The sequence below is a fragment of the Lygodium microphyllum genome, chromosome 23, assembly GCF_053477565.2.
Source record: "Lygodium microphyllum isolate KBCC chromosome 23, Lygodium_microphyllum_v1.1.10, whole genome shotgun sequence".
NCBI classification, from domain to species: domain Eukaryota; kingdom Viridiplantae; phylum Streptophyta; class Polypodiopsida; order Schizaeales; family Lygodiaceae; genus Lygodium; species Lygodium microphyllum.
This window is the reverse complement of record NC_141157.1, coordinates 50,457,935-50,464,020: the sequence shown is the minus strand read 5'-3', so window position 1 is coordinate 50,464,020 and position 6,086 is coordinate 50,457,935.

The window sequence follows — 6,086 nt, the reverse complement described above, 5'->3', positions numbered from 1 at the left end:
TGAACCCCTTGCAGCTCGCAAAAGAAAACATGTGTGCAATAAATTATCTCGTGTTTGACAAACCATCACAAAGATTATACCATAAGAATAGAAAGAGAGTTCACCATATAGAAATCTATTTAGGGTTGGCTAAACTACTCTAGTACCCTAATAACAAGCTCAAAACATCCTAAGCCAAACAAATTTTACAAACAAGAAACTCTAAGATGATAGATGATAGATCCATGCAGTCAATGCATGTATTGCAAAAAACATCAAAACCGTACACTTCTTTAAGGATAGCTTCCATCCAATTTACATGTGGCATCCTAAGCTTGAGATGGTAGACAATAGATATGTGCACTCATGACATATATCACAAACAACATCAAAACCATACACATCTTTTAATGATAGGCTACATGTGGCATCCTAAGCTATGTCTAATAGCTCTACATCGGCTTCTTCTCTAGCATGCACCTTTTCTTAATATAACCTTACCTCTTGCAATGACTTTTTCCTTGTCTTTCAACATGCTGTATATCAACCTACCACTCCCAGATAGAGTCCAAAATCATGATGACCTTGTACATTCCTAATTTGGATAGGTCACACAAAAAACTAACAATCCATTGAGAAAGTCTAATGGAAAAGTTTGAACCATGGTATGCAAACCCTCCACAAACATCTTCACACAAAAAACTTATGCATCCTCCTATGAGACTTCAATTCTAGTGGGTTGACACACACCAAGTAATAATGTCAAACATTCAATATCTATTTAAACTTGATAGACATGCTAACTAAAGAATCCAAGCCAATATAAAGTCTAATGAAAATGGGAGACTTAAAAAGAAGTTAACAAGTGAGAAAGGCGATAACAAGGCAACCACAATGTCACAAAATAGACTATTTCAATAATATAAAGATTCCATTCATTCATTTTATTTTTATTTTCATTTAATCAAATAAAACAATGTAGCAATGTGCTACCATTATAATGGCCTACCAAATAAGAGTAGAGGGTAGGTTGTGAATGAATCATTTGATTTTAGCAAAGAAATGAGTATTTATAAAGGATGATAATTAGAGATATTTTCACCTTCCAATGCATCAAATTCTAGAAAGATTAGGAAACTTCAATCCTTCCATTCCTACTAGAGATGCCAAGTGACTAATACACACCTTAGCCCATGTTAGGGATTTCAAGCAATCAATGATACCTTAAAATTTGGGATACAGTTCCAAACACAAGTTTGATCAAACAAAAAAACTATTCATGCCAACATTTGATATTGATTGTAAAGCTTAAATGATTGGGACTCTCTGTAATTCTAATAGTTTTGCACTAGATCTACCCATGTTTAGGTCCCATCCACCTAGCCCTCTATTTGTCCAACTTGTAATCTTGGTCACCCCGTATAGTGCAACAAAAAGAGGTGTTCACATAAATCCATAAAATGCCTAAATCTTGAGGCTAGAAGCCATGTATATATAAATGGCAAGATAAATAATATTAGGAACTATTACATTGAGTCATTCAAATTTAACATAATCTCGGTGGTTTTTTTTCTTCAAGTAATCAACTCTTTTGAGATTCAACTACCATCTTTGATATTAATCAAAAACCTTTTTCTAGCCTGTCGACAAAGGATGGCTTTATCATTTCACGACGTCATTGCTTACCATAGGTTGTTAAAAGATAAGAAAGCATTTGAGATCTACATTGTTCTAGAGCATGTTATTCCAACTTGGTTTGTATGTCATTAGATGGTAATACAAGTCAATGGATATGATTAACATAAGATGTTGCACAACAAAATATATTAGAAGCCACACTACGACAGTTAAATTCATGTAAACAATCAGGAGATGACCCTCTAACACGTGGTTGATCAATATTTCATATTTATCCAACAATGCTTAAAGAAAATAAGTCACATTTTCTTTGGCCCCATCCCAAGATATTTCTCATAGATCATAGGATTAATGTCCCATAATGCTCTCTAGTGCTATGTAAATTGCACAAAGAATAGAAAGCAATATTCTCAATGAAAGTGTTATTCCTCAAAATCATATATTAACAATAAGATAAACTAGCCCATATAGAAATGCACATTAAGAATGCTCAAAGCTTTAGAAAGTTACATTGGCAAGACAATCAAAGTCATCCAAGGTGCTTTATTTGTAACATATTTGACCATGTAGTGAAATATTGCAAAATATTAAAGTGATTAAGAGAAAATTAAAAATATCATGTTAACAAACAAGATAAAGCAACATGTTTACAGATTTAGATAAAAAATGCTCAAAACTTAGAAACTTACACTAGCAAGACAATCAAAGCCATCCAAGATACCTTATTTGTAACATATGTAACGATGTATTAAAATATTGCAAAAATTTAAAGTGATCAAGAGATATACCCTCCAAAATGTTCACCTTTCAAAGGAAACTGCCACCACTTTGGGAACAATCCTAGGAAAATGGGTAAGTGTGGTTGTTGGAGGAGAGTCATTAGCATATCAAATCATCAACTAGTGCCTCCAAAGTGAAGTGTGATTGCTTGGTAAAAAAAAGTATCAGTTTTTAAAAATACATAAACACTATAATTGAGACCCACAATTTTGTTGTGAAATATCTACAACTAAAACATAAAGCATCCCCTAGCCTAATTAAAGACCACAAACACTTGCATATGGCAACAATTGTTGCAAGTATCAAATTTCTCATACAAGTGTATATTTTATTACATGTTACATTTTTCCTAGATGACTTTTTCCTATAATTATCAAATATGACTTGCTAGCACAAATTCACTTTGAAGCTCACAAACTTGAGCTGCCATGTGTCACTTTCTACTGATCCTTCCAAATTTCCATTACCTTAATAAGTAGTTTCCACAACTTTTGAAACCAATCAATCAATGAAAGGGTTAAAGATGTGATATTCTTACTAAATAAGTATAAGGAGATTTATTCCAACCCTCCTCCAATTACAACATCCCCTACGTAACATTTATAAGAACATTAAAACCATCCTCTTTTCAACAAGACCTAAAGAAGACAATCATCTAAAGGAAAATAATTAGTAAAGTTATTTTGAAGAAACAAATTATCAATCTTTTACAATCCCTTGGGCTACAAAGCCTCGTTTGGCTAAAAGGACTCAAGAGAGTGCATGTTTTGCATAGAACACAAATCACTAAAATCAAGGAAAACCAAAAATGATGTTTATCACCTAGTGCATACTAACTTTCTAGATCAACTAGAACAATGGCACTATGCCACCTCTTTGAACTCTACCTTTAGGATATTGGTCAATAACAATGAGGATGAGTAGAAGACCACTTTCAAGACTTCTAGAGATCAACTTGTTAACAATATGTTTGAGCTTTTGATTAATGGATATATTTTAGTAGTCTAATATTACTAACTAATTAAGGAAGCACTAAAATATTAAATTTTATTACCTAAAATTACAACATTAGAAATGCAAATGGGACAAACAAAACTAAATATCCCTATGTTCAGCAATTCAAAAGATGGTATAGATACTAACCCTCAAAAATAGTTGTAACCAAGGATCTCCATGAAACCAAAATTTTAAAATGACTTCAAATATTTGTAGGAATGATAAACTTCTCTAACAAGGTTTTACCACAATTAGCTAACATTTGAATTGCACTAAGGAATCTTGTTAAGAAAAAGGAAAAGTTATGTTGGATAGGTGAATGTAAAGACTTATACACATATTAAAAATCTAATCCTTAATATATCTACTTTAGCATATCATGATTTCACTAAAGAGTTTAAAAGTTTTCACATGATATGTTGTAAAGGCAACAATAATAATATATGCAAATCTATGACATTCATATGGTAGCTATTAATTACATTTCTAATGAGTTTAAAGAAATAGCTAATATCCAAAATCAAAGCATAAGAAGCAACATGAAGGTTATAAGATTGTATCACGTAATAAAGCGCCTCACATTACCCAAATCCCTTCGCTCCTATAATTTGTATTATTTTCATCATCTATTTGGACACCTAGGCTTTCAGACATGTATTAGCTTCATAAAGCATACTATTTGCCAACATTAGGGTGGTTTATTCAACTACATGAAAAGATGCCATGAGTGTGCTAACTAGTACTCCATGGTTTCCCCCAACCAATTAGCTTAATCCAAGTGAGTTTGAGGCATGGCACATATTTGGTCCACCTCCCAAAATAGATACTCGAAACAAGAATACAATAGTCCTACAACAATGCCTACTAGATCATGCGGCATGTACATATAATATACATCTAACAAGAAATAACTAGGTTTAGGACCTAATTATTTGGCACTCATCTACTTTCAAGCTTTGCACAATAGGGGTCCTATAATTCCTCCTACCGTGCCAACAACTAAAATACAAATGGTTTAAATATCCACCCTATATTATCATTCATTCCAAACAATAGCCTTTCAAGCATGTAGTAAGCAATATCACATGCAAAAACATAACCCACCCTTGTACAAAACATCACAAAAGTTGACATGATCAATGTCACAACTTTTCCAAGATTTCGCCTACGTTGAGCATTGCCAGCATGTTCAATCTAGCAAATATGCATGTTAAATTATATTTTCCTTAAAAAAGAAAAAGTTGAGCTTGAAATTAGAGAACCATGTAATTATGTGCAAGGTTGTAAACATTAGAAAGAACCCAAGCTCTTGATGGCACGATCCCCATCTCAAGTAAACATATAAAAAGACCCACAACCCATGTTACTACCAGTGGATGACACCACATCTTCTAGTGAGACTCCATTCAATGTCTAGATAATATCTCCACATGACTATGTAAGGAGACTAAAAGGGACGAGGCAAAAAATGCTAGAAACTTACCTAAGGCCATAATATTCACTCCTGATAAATCCATGTATGGCTACCAAAGACCTAGCATATCATAACAAGGCGAGCAAGTTGAAATTGATGGAGCTATCATGTTGCAACTTTAATGCTTCTTCCCTTACGTTCACACACTAGATGAAGCACAACTTTAAGTTGGAACAAATATCCACCTTTGCATTAGTGACAGCTTGGACAAAATTGTAACTCTTACCATACAACACGTGCTACTTGTATACTTTACACATTTTCATGTAAAGAAAAGTTCTATTTTATTTGTTCTGGACTGTTTTTATCTTTCATGCAATATATCATCTGTAGCTGCATCATCTAATCAAGAGCTACTCAGAGTACAACAAATCATTAAAACATATATGAAACCATGCTCTTCACATCTTATAGAGAATTTCCTAATAAGTTCGCCACAAATCAAAAAGCAACCAACAAATCCAAATTAAACTATCCAAGTCAAGGATGGCCAACAGATTTTTAAAAATATTCTTGAATGAGCCAGTGTTTTTGTGTTGTACCCTAGGACATGGCCCCATCTGAAATAATGGGAAGCAATATCATCATCACTAATCGCCACGAGTGGGGGGCCCCAAAGGAAATTCCCAACCCCATATCATAACTACAGAAAATAGAACTACATTTCTACTTGTACTTTCTTATGTTATCCTTATTTACTTGTAATATGTCCTGTGATTGTAGCCAAAAACAATGACCCAATAGTACTTTACTCATCCACATAACTGGGCCCAAAACCCTAAAAGGCCATACTGCAACTCATGAAAATAGAACTGGATTTCTACTCCCGTGATCTTTTATGTTATCCTTGCTTGCTTACGTGTTCTACAATTGTAGCAGGCATGACCCAAGAGTGTTAATTATGTTACCGGTTAAGCTTGAAGGAATATGAAACACGCTTTTGCAAACAAGAATGCACTGATAGATATGACTACTCCGAATTTGCAACCAAAAGCATTTTAGGGGGTTATCAAAAGTATAACGTACAGTAAATATTCTGTGACCTGGAAATGGTGGAAGTGTGTATCCTACATAAGCTTGCCAAAGCTTCTTGGCATGACATAAAAGTAATGCGTACTTAAATATCTGAGACATCATTCATGTTTGCAAAATACTACTGCTCCAACATGGCCACCACATGTTCGCATTTGGTAGAATCACAAGTTATACACACAAGTGA